This window comes from Chiloscyllium plagiosum, chromosome 3 (genome assembly GCF_004010195.1).
Source record: "Chiloscyllium plagiosum isolate BGI_BamShark_2017 chromosome 3, ASM401019v2, whole genome shotgun sequence".
NCBI classification, from domain to species: Eukaryota; Metazoa; Chordata; class Chondrichthyes; order Orectolobiformes; family Hemiscylliidae; genus Chiloscyllium; species Chiloscyllium plagiosum.
This window is the reverse complement of record NC_057712.1, coordinates 65,324,004-65,334,570: the sequence shown is the minus strand read 5'-3', so window position 1 is coordinate 65,334,570 and position 10,567 is coordinate 65,324,004. Positions and strand designations below refer to the sequence as shown.

The 10,567-nt window shown below is 39.5% G+C and overlaps 1 protein-coding gene across 3 annotated transcripts in view; it reads left to right on the top strand.

Moving 5' to 3' along the window:
- Nucleotides 1-3,045: 3,045 nt before the first annotated feature.
- Nucleotides 3,046-10,567, top strand: part of l3mbtl3 (L3MBTL histone methyl-lysine binding protein 3) — a 164,697-nt gene continuing 157,175 nt past the window's right edge. Inside the window, exon 1 of one of the 3 annotated variants that reach the window (XM_043683602.1) lies at nt 3,046-3,066. The gene's annotated coding sequence lies outside the window, so the exon portion shown is untranslated. The other 2 variants (XM_043683595.1, XM_043683587.1) reach the window with 2 other exon arrangements.

Here is a 10,567-nt window from a genome sequence, read left to right as displayed (position 1 = left end):
AAAGAACTATGTACCTGAACCTTAAGGTCTCTTTGTTTGACAACACTACTCAGGGCCCTACCATTAGCTGTATAAGTCCTGCCCTTGTTCAATGGAGTCCAATCAAGCAAGTTGCTTTGTCCTGAATGGTGTTAAGCTTCCTGTTGTTGAAGGTACATTCACCCAGGATATTCAATTAGCTAACATAGTCAGTGAAGGGGGAAATAGTAGCAGGTGGAAGTAGGCATTTAGTTGGTATAGGAGTATGGTAGACTATGGGGATGCATAGGGGGCATTTGGTTTCAAGAGTTGGCATGGGTGAGGTTTAGAAAATATGTGGGGATAAGCATGAGACAGAACACAAGGGGTAGAGGTCAGAGAGATTAACTTTTTTCCTTTTGAAGAGTTAAGGTACCCTTTGGGATAGAAAATGATATGCTTATGAATTAAAAAGTGCATAAATACGTTGGCTTTGCAATATTTTCAAGAAAATATCTAAAGAGACAATATCTAAAGATGTTAAGAGAAAGCATCTACTATTTCAGAATGCCTTCCTACATAATTAAAAATCACACAACACCAGGTTATAGTCCAACAGGTTTAATTGGAAGCACACTAGCTTTTGGAGCGACGCTCCTTCATCAGGTGATTGTGGAGGGCTCTTTTTAATTTTTTAACTTTGTACACCCCAGTCCAACACCGGCATCTCCGAATCATTCCTACATAAAGCCATTTTAGAATTTATGCTGCATTACTGATATCAACTAGACAATGGAGTGCCTTTTGATGGACAGCTCCAACTACTTATCTAATTGAAATGTTTGTTGACATAAAGGATTAAATACTTAAGTAGAGTTTTTAAACATGTTTATTTACACAGGTTATTGAATACCCAAGCTACATGCTTATTTACAAAAGTCATTGAAACACAAGTGAAATATTAGTTGACACACTGATTTTAGTTGGACAGTGTATTGGATATTTTTGTGTCAATAAGTGTGGTTTTATTTTCAACAATGATATCATCAGTATACTGTAACTTTATTTTGCCTCCTGATGAGTGACCATGCTGGATAACAGGTGAGTTGACATGGGAGGTGTGTGGTGTAAAAACATTGGCATGGTATAAAGGGCCACTAGAATGATTGGGGTAAATGACATATATGAAGCCATGGGGTTAAGTAGATGAGCATGCTTGGTATAGAGGGTAATTGGGCATAAGTTGACATAGGGCAATGAGGGGTCATAGGGAAGCAAGTGGGGACGTATGTTTGGATGGATGGGGCATGGGGAGTGAAGGCTTTTTTTGTTTCAAATTTTATTTTTAAACTTTGAACACAGCACCAGAGTCCCCCGGCAGGCTTTCTGCTCAGTGTGCCTCTGGAACCCGGCAGCCTCCTGGACACTTCTGGGTCACCTGGCCCAACTTCCAATCCAGTCTGGCCTGCTAAACCAAAAATAGACACTGCAGGTGGCCATTTTTAAAGGGCAGGCTCGGGGAAGGGGCACTTCTTCTAACTCTGCATATCTGAGCTGAGAACAAAAATCAGGACTCAAGCATTTAATCATCTGCTCTCAATCTCCTAATGTGACTAGATATCCAATTCTGCTTTATAGTGCTCCTCTGATGCACCTTCTGATGTTTTAGTTCAGAAAGGTGCTAGATAAATACAAGTTGTGGCATTACTGGTGTAACTCACTGACATTAAAATTCTTTGACCTTTTACTCTGTCATTAGTGATTTTATTTGGATCCTGCTCAACTGGAATCTATGTCTTTAACCATTTGATTGGCCTCCAGCATGGAGCTCATGCCCAGCCTGAGAAGCAAATGGAGCTGTGATAATCTTCCCACCTTGCAGTTAGAAGAGTTGGATTTAGACCCAAGTCTGGACAGAATGGTAACTGGAAACTGGAGAACCAGATCTGAAACCTGGTGGATTTCAACAGGGGTCCTTGCCTCTGATAGCTGTGGGTGAACCCCCACTTTTATGAGAGTCCACCTTTCAGAAAGTACTCCTGAGTTTTAAAACCATGATGCAGCCAACAGTTAACCACTTTCCTGCTATTCCCGCTTAAGTGGTTCAAGTATCTCATATGCAAAACTTGAGTTCGGATAGGACCTATGTAAGAACATAAAGGATGAACTGTCTGAAGTTAAAAATCACACAACACCAGGTTATAGTGTTATAGGATTTAATTGGAAGCACTAGTTTTCAGAGTGCTGCTCCTTCATCAGGTGGTTGTCTGATGAAGGAGCGATGCTCCGAAAGCTAGTGCTTCCAATTAAACCTGTTGGACTATAACCTGGTGTTGTGTGATTTTTAACTTTGTACACCGCAGTCCAACACCAGAATCATCAAATCAGGAATGTCTGAAGTACTTGATCTCCTGTGCCAGTCTTGCCAGTGACACTCAGCCTATAAACAGATGAAATTTGGTGAAATGGTGGTGGAAAAAGTGCATATGTTGAAGAGAATTTTTAAAAAGTTGTGTTTGTACTTCATGGTGACAAAACATCTGATAGGTTATTATGAAAATACAGCTTAGAATGAAGAATTGTCACATATTCCACTATAAAACTTGATTTTTGATGAATTCACCCAAAATTCCAACTTTATCTACCAAAATTACTTCACTGTTCAGCAATACCAGTTAGTACAGCTGAAAGTATTGTTTTCCCCATCTACTCGAACGTTAAAAGAGGTAAGAATGTTTGCAAATGAACCCTCACAAAACAAGGAAACAGAGCACTTTGAATAAAATTAGTTCACACAGTTGGCCAAAACGAAAATCAGTCTTTGCAGTCAACAGAAACTTAGATCAACACAGGCATACACGGACAAAAATGAGTCAGAGGAATCATTGCATTCAAATAACTAAGCCTACAAATACAAGTTCCTTTCTTCGGAAATACATTACATCCTGAGGATAAACAGCGTCCAGGTTTTGAATTAATGCACGCATTTTAATTACAATATACTTAATAGGCTGATAAAGTTGGATGTCAAAATGAGACCGGCAATAATATGCAAATGAGAAATAAACGCGATTGAGAGGCAGACATTTACAAGAAAGCACACAGAAGGTGGGTGAGTGCCTTAGTGTCTAGTTTTTTTTCCTCTCTCGCTCTGCAGTTCCTTGCGAGCAGCTGTCCCGCGCGCGTGCGCACTGCCGACCTGGAAATTTGCTACTCGTGACAGAATTTGGGTAAGAAACGGTGCAATTTTTAATTTTAAAAAGAAAATAAACCAGGAGCAAAAGCTCTCAGACAACGAATGGTGTATCTGGGCTGCCTCTCCTGCCAGGCTGGGAATTTAACTTCCTCCCCCTTCCCCTCAATCTTATTTTTTTTTCCCCTGGCGTTTATCCTTAATTGCATTTGGTGCAACTTAAATAAAAGTAGTTGCAGAGAAGCGAGTGGCCGGGGACTGTGTATTTGCACAGCAGCACAAGTCGCCCTCAGCAATTAGAAATAAATGGTTAATAACGGGGAGGAAAACAGAGAAGGGGGGGAAGAAAACTAATTTAAATGGAGAGGGGAAAGAGTGTTTGAGCAATGCCGGTGAATGATGAGTGCTTGATAGTTGGAGATGGTGATTATTATAATAATTACAAACACTGAACTCTCCTGTGACATAGACCATTTTATGGAACCCGGGCAAAGTGCGAGGCTTCCATTGGAATGGGAGCGAGCCGCTGCTCGATACAATGTTTCCGCGCCGCGCTCTCATTCCCCCTCCTTTTATTCCCCTTTTTCCCATTTTTAAAAGAGAAAGGGATGCAATAAATTCACGTTTTGAAATGCAACGTGTCTCCTTTTAGGCCTTTACAGGAATATAGACTCCGCCATTTTGAGAAACTGCCCAAATAAAATACAAGAAGTGTTTGAGGAAGAGAAATCTCAGGGTGGATTCTGCAAGAGAGAGAGAGAGAGAGAGAACGTGAGGGGGGTAAAAAAAGAAAAAGGGGGGAAATAGATAAAGGTAGAGTCTAGGCTTGGAGAGAAACTACCGAGTTTATTTCAGGAAGTGCACGCAATTGTGATGCACATTTAAATTATTAAATCCTTAAATAGGTTAAGTTTTTTTTAATTGTTAGTCGGGTACCCAGGCTGGTTGACAGTATTAGGAGTAGTTACACAATTATAATCTAAAACTCGTTTGATATCTACGAACTTAAATTTCTATCAAATGAACCTCGGACTTGACAAGAGGAAAGTCTGACGACGTTATATATAAAATTTCAGTTTCATTTATTTATCTCCAGGGTTGTTTCAAGTAACGATAATCTCATTCATTTTTTCAGTAAATTGGATGCGAATATTGTTAACAACGACAGTAAATATGTAACTCAAATGCATTTTCTTTTGTGTTCATTATTTGAAACTACTGTGCATAGTTGAGTGCATTCTGGAAACTTTCAAGTACAAAACATGTTTTTTAAAAAGATAATGGAGAGCGACCTCAAATGGTTTTTGTCTAGAGGTGCAGGAAAGGATAGTGCATTTAAGCTGTCAGGACGAGGTGATTGTGTTTGAAGGTAAATATGGGAAGTTAATTGTTCAAATTTAAAGGGACTGTTTGCGTGTGTTTTATTTTTACACCTCAATTATTGTATTTTTATTTATTGCTAAATCAGTCAGTAATCATCTCTTAATCGGGACAGCCCTGCCCACCAGGCATTCTTTCAGTTAAGTGGTCTGATTGATACAAGCCACTGATTCACATATTGGATGGGAAATTGTTTCCGGCTTCCTTTCAGGATTGGCGAAATATTGTTGGAATATTTACTTGTTGGTTATATTAAATAAACCACTTTCTAATAAAGTCAAAGAAAGTTTGAAACTGTATTCATCCAAAATTATCATGCTTGTTGAGCATTGGAGGAATATGAACAAAATACATGGACCTGTCTCTAATTTTCTGCTGGTGGTTTTTATCACGTTTGATCAGTGAGGAGTGGGGCCACTTTTTTTTATATTGATATGTTATGGTGACAATTAAACCAGATCATTTGGGGGAAAAAAAGTTCTCCTGGAGGTCCATCTCATTGTTTATTGTTGTCTTATGGTGACATTCCAAAATATAGATATTTTCTCCTTATGCTACTCTGTTGAACAAGAAACTTGAGTGAGCATCATTGTCTTGAATTAGATGAAATCAGCAGTTAATTGTCAAATCAGTTGCAATATCCAGGACTTAGTCCATGCTTATCTGCTGTATATGTGACTTAGCAAATCCACTACACCATTTGGGAAAGTGAAGAATTGATCCAATGATGTTCTTTTTGGATATGCTGAGTTCGACAATAGTGGCTCAAATGAGTAAGGAAGAAGTAAGTTGCTATCGGCAAACTGGTTTCTCAGAAGAATATTGTCATGTTTATTTTATATACGAGGTTCTTTTGTTAAAATGTAGGCCTTTCAGTGACTCAAGATACTGAATTACCTCTCTTTGACATCTTTCTGAGAAGGCAGTTTGCTTCTCAGTCTTATTTCTTGAAGCAGCTGACTACCTCTTGGCGTATGGTTTCATGATTTCTTATCATTATTTGGGTACTATTACCTGTACCCATTCTTAATTTATATCTTACCTCGAGAAAGTTGGCAAGCTTTTTGATTGTATGGAGAATCACAGCAGCACATACTACTGTCAATCTACAATTGTTATTTGAGGGTATTAACAAACTATTTCAACTGACCTTTCAGTTGTCTGATTGGAATTTTGTCATGCCCTTGTAGAATGAAGGATCAGACAACCATAAGCACCAGAAATAGGAACAGGAGTAGGATGTTCAGCCCTTTGAGCCTGCTTTTACAGTCAACACGATCATGGCTGATCCGACATTTCTTAGAGTCATAGAGATGTACAGCATGGAAACAGACCCTTCGGTCCAACTTGTTCACTTACCTGACTTTTCTCTGTAACCCTTGATTCTCCTACTGATCGACAATCTGTCTATCTTGGCCTTATGTATACAAGGACTGTGTCACCACAACTCTGTGGCAAAGAGTTTTTGAATCAAATTTTTTAAAACATTGAGACGAAAGAATGTGTTATTTTGCTTTAGATTCACATAGTATATTAAACCACAGTGGACCTATAATCATTGAGTAACTAAGGCAGTCATTAATCACATGACTGTATAAGACTACTACTACCTCACCTTCATGATGCATCTGAAAGAGTGAGAGAGCAGACTGGGAAGATGCACGTTGTTCACATTAAAGTAATGAGATGCATTTTTGTTATGTTCGGGATAGCATGTTTCATTAGATTTATTATTAAAAATCAACTTTAAACAGTAGATTTGTTTAAAAATAATGAATTTATCATATGTACAAGTTGAAATGAAATATGATTTGTGGAGAGATTATTGAAAAGTGAATGGATTCATTACCTTATATCAAAGTTTAATGTAGAAGAAATTTAATACTTTTTATTGTTGTGAAAATCTCACTAAAATGGGTAGCCTGCTTGATTTCAAAGAAGTAATGTTTTTGATGCCGAGGCATTGCTGGGGTGCCTCGCATCATAATCTCTACCCTTCAATACCTAATGTATAAGTGTATTAGAGTTACTTTTATGATGTCACTGTTATCTAATTGCTACTCCTTGTTAATTATTTTAAATCCTACAGTTGAGCAATTTTAGGAGATATTTCATAATCCTCAACAAAGAAAGACATTACAAGACAGATGCTCAGTCTTTGACCATTAAGAAAATTAAGGATAATATCCAACTGAAAGAAAAATTGCCAATACTGTGAAGATTAGTAGGCCAGAAGGCAGGCAACATTTTAGAAATCAGGAAAAATTGTTTTTTTTAAAAAAGGGGAAATTAGAAATTGAAAATAAACAAGGAGGAAGATTTTTTAAAAATGTTGAGCTTTGACAGTTTTTAAGAAAAGGAAAGTTGCTGAAGGATGAGACTGGAGGATTAATACTGAGAAATAAGGAAAAGGGACAGGCTCTAATTATGTACTTGATATCTGTTTTGGTGGTAGATGCTGCCAAAAGCAGTGGACAAGCAGGTCAAATTAACTGAAAAGAATCATTAACACTGGAAAGAAACTCCAGTTCTCGGTGTACGAATGGGACGATAGGCTCACAAGTTTTTAAAATCTATTCATGAGATGTGGATGTTGCTTTCTGGGCAATCATTTATTGCCCAATCTTGTGATCCCTTGTGAAAGAGGTGGTGGGCTGCAATGTGGAACTGCTGCAGTTCATTTTATGCACGTCCCTCCATGATGCTTTTCGGGAAGGTACTCCAGGGTTGTGACCCAACGATTCTAAAGGAATTACTATTATATTTCAAAGTCAGGATGGTGAGTGGTTTGGAAGGAACTTGCAGATGGTAGTGTTAGCATGTAGCTGTTGCCCTTGTGCTTTTAGATCATGGTTGTCGTGTCATAGAGTCATAGAGATGTACAGCATGGAAACAGACCCTTCGGTCCAACCCGTCCATGCTGACCAGATATCCCAACCCAATCTAGTCCCACCAGCCAGCACCTGGCCCATATCCCTCCAAACCCTTCCTATTCATATACCATCCAAATGCCTTTTAAATGTTGCAATTGTACCAGCCTCCACCACTTCCACTGACAGCTCATTTCATACACGTACCACCCTCTGTGTGAAAAAGTTGCCCCTTAGGTCCCTTTTTATATCTTTCCCCTCTCACCCTCAACCTATGCCGTCTAGTTCTGGACTTCCCCACCCCAGGGAAAAGACTTTGTCTATTTAACCTATCAATGCCCTTCATAATTTTGTAAACCTCTATAAGGTCACCCCTCAGCCTCCGACGATCCAGGAAAAATAGCCCCAGCCTGTTCAGCCTTTCCCCATAGCTCAAATCCTCCAACCCTGGCAACGTCCTTGTAAATATTTTCTGAACCCTTTCAAGTTTCACAACATTTTTCCAATAGGAAGGAGACTAGAATTGCATGCAATATTCCAACAGTGGCCTAACCAACATCCTGTACAGCCGCAATATGACCTCCCAACCCCTGTACTCAATACTCTGACCGATAAAAGAAAGCATACCAAACGCTTTCTTCACTATCCTATCTACCTGCGACTCCACTTTCAAGGAGCTATGAACCTGCATTCCAAGGTCTCTTTGTTCAGCAACACTCCCTAGGACCTTATCATTAAGTATACAAGTCCTGCTAAGATTTGCTTTCCCAAACTGCAGCACCTCGCATTTATCTGAATTAAACTCTATCTGCCACTCCTCAGCCCATTGGCCCATCTGGTCAAGATCTTGTTTTAATCTGAGGTAACCCTCTTCGCTGCCCACTACACCTCCAATTTTAGTGTCATCTGCAAACTTACTACTTGTACCTCTTTTTGCTCGCATCCCAGTCATTTACGTAGATGACAAAAAGTTGAGGACCCAGCACCAATCCTTGTGGCACTCCACGGTCACAGGCCACCAGTCTGAAAAAGAACCCTCCACCATCACCCTCTGTCTTTTACCTTTGAGCCAGTTCTGTATCCAAGTGGCTAGTTCTCCCTTTGTTCCAGGACATCTAACCTTGCTAACCATAGGGTACCTTGTTGAATGCCTTACTGAAGTCCATATAGATCACATCTACCATTCTGCCCTCATCAATCCTCTTTATTACTTCTTCAAAAAACTCAATCAAGTTTGTGAGCAATGACTTCCCATGCACAAAGCCGTGTTGACTATCCCTAATTAGTCCTTGCCTTTCCAAATACATGTACATCCTGTCCCTCGGGATTTCCTCCAACAACTTGCCCACCACCGAGGTCAGGCTCACTGGTCTGTAGTTCCCTGGCTTCTCCTTACTACCCTTCTTAAACAGTGGCACCACATTAGCCAACCTCCAGTCTTTCGGCACCTCACCTGTGACTATCGATGATACAAATATCTATCTCAGCAAGAGGCCCAGCAATTACTTCTCTGGCTTCCCACAAAGTTCTAGAGTACATCTGAACAGGTCCTGGGGATTTATCCACCTTTATGCATTTCAAGATATCCATTTCTTTCTACTCTGTAATATGGACGTTTTGCAAGATGTCACCATCTATTTCGCTACGTTCTGTATCTTCCATTTCCTTTTCCACAGTGAATACTGATGCAAAATACTTGTTTAGTATCTGCCCCATCTCCTGCGGCTCCACACGAAGGCCGCCTTGCTGATCTTTGAAGGGCCCTATTCTCTCCCTAGTTATCCTTTTGTCCTTAATGTATTTGTAAAAACCCTTTGGATTCTCATTAACCCTGTTTGCCAAAGCTATTTCATGTCCCCTTTTTTGCCCTCCTGATTTCCCTCTTAAGTATACTCCTACTGCCTCTATACTCTTCTAAGGATTCACTCGATTTATCCTGTCTATACCTTACATATGCTTGGTTGGAGGGTGCTGCATAAAGAGCCTTGGAGAATTTCTGTAATGCATCTTATAGATTGTACACGTTGCTGATGTTTGTCCTTATACCTTGAGACTCAATGGCATCCAGACCCAATGTTGAGGACTCTAAGGGTAACTTTCTTCTGATTTGTTTACCAGTGTGCCATCGCCTCTTCGGGTGATGGTGTTTTCTGGGACAAGGTGTGATTTAATGAGGATGATTTTATCTGCCTGTGTGTTATCTAGTTTGGTAAGTTTGTGCCTCACCGATTATTAGTAGGAAGTACATTGTAGATTGAGTTTGTCATTGTTTTCAGTCTATAAGTTGAATCTAAGTTGTCTGCTTTTGTTGCTTTTTGTTTAGCTTGTTTTTGTTTTGATCTGACTGAATGGCTTGTCAAGCCACTTTAGAGTGTATTTAAGAATCAGTCACATCGCCACGGGTCCCATTTAAGTCAGCCAAAGTGCTGATGGCAGTTTTCTATCCCTAAAAGATATTAGCGAGGCATTAATTGACAATGGTTTCATGGTTATTATTATATTTTTAATTCTTAACCTTATTGAATTCAAACTTTTCTAACTACCATGGTGACTTTTGAACCTGGGTCTCTGGATTACGAGGAAAGTGACAATGCCACTAGTTCATCACTTCCCCATGATCCCAGGGTCTTGAAGGAAGTGAATTCCCAATAGATGTATTGGATTGGAGGCTTCCGGAATTCCCTAGATTATAGAAAAGCTCCAATGGATTGGAAAATGTCGTCAGAATTAATACCTCTAGTCCAGAAAAGAGGATACAGAAAGCAGGAAACTATAGGCTAGTTATCTTAACTTTGGAAAAAATGCAAGAATCCATTATTAAGGTTATAATATAATTTAGAGCATGATAATAACTTCAGATGAATGGGCATAATTTTGTGTGAGATCATGTTTGACCACTTCAGTAGGATTCTTTGAGAATAGAGTAAGCAACGTGATTTTAGAAATACTGACTGTTTAGTGTATTTCGATTTCAAAAAGGATAATGTGTACTAACTTTCGTATGCAAGAAGTATACGAAATAAGGTAGGTGAACTTGCAGCGTGGGTTGGTACCTGGGACTTCGATGTTGTGGCTATTGCGGAGACATGGGTAGAACAGGGACAGGATTGGCTGTTGCAGGTTCCAGGGTTTAAATGTTTTAGTAGGGTCAGAGGTGGGGGTAAAA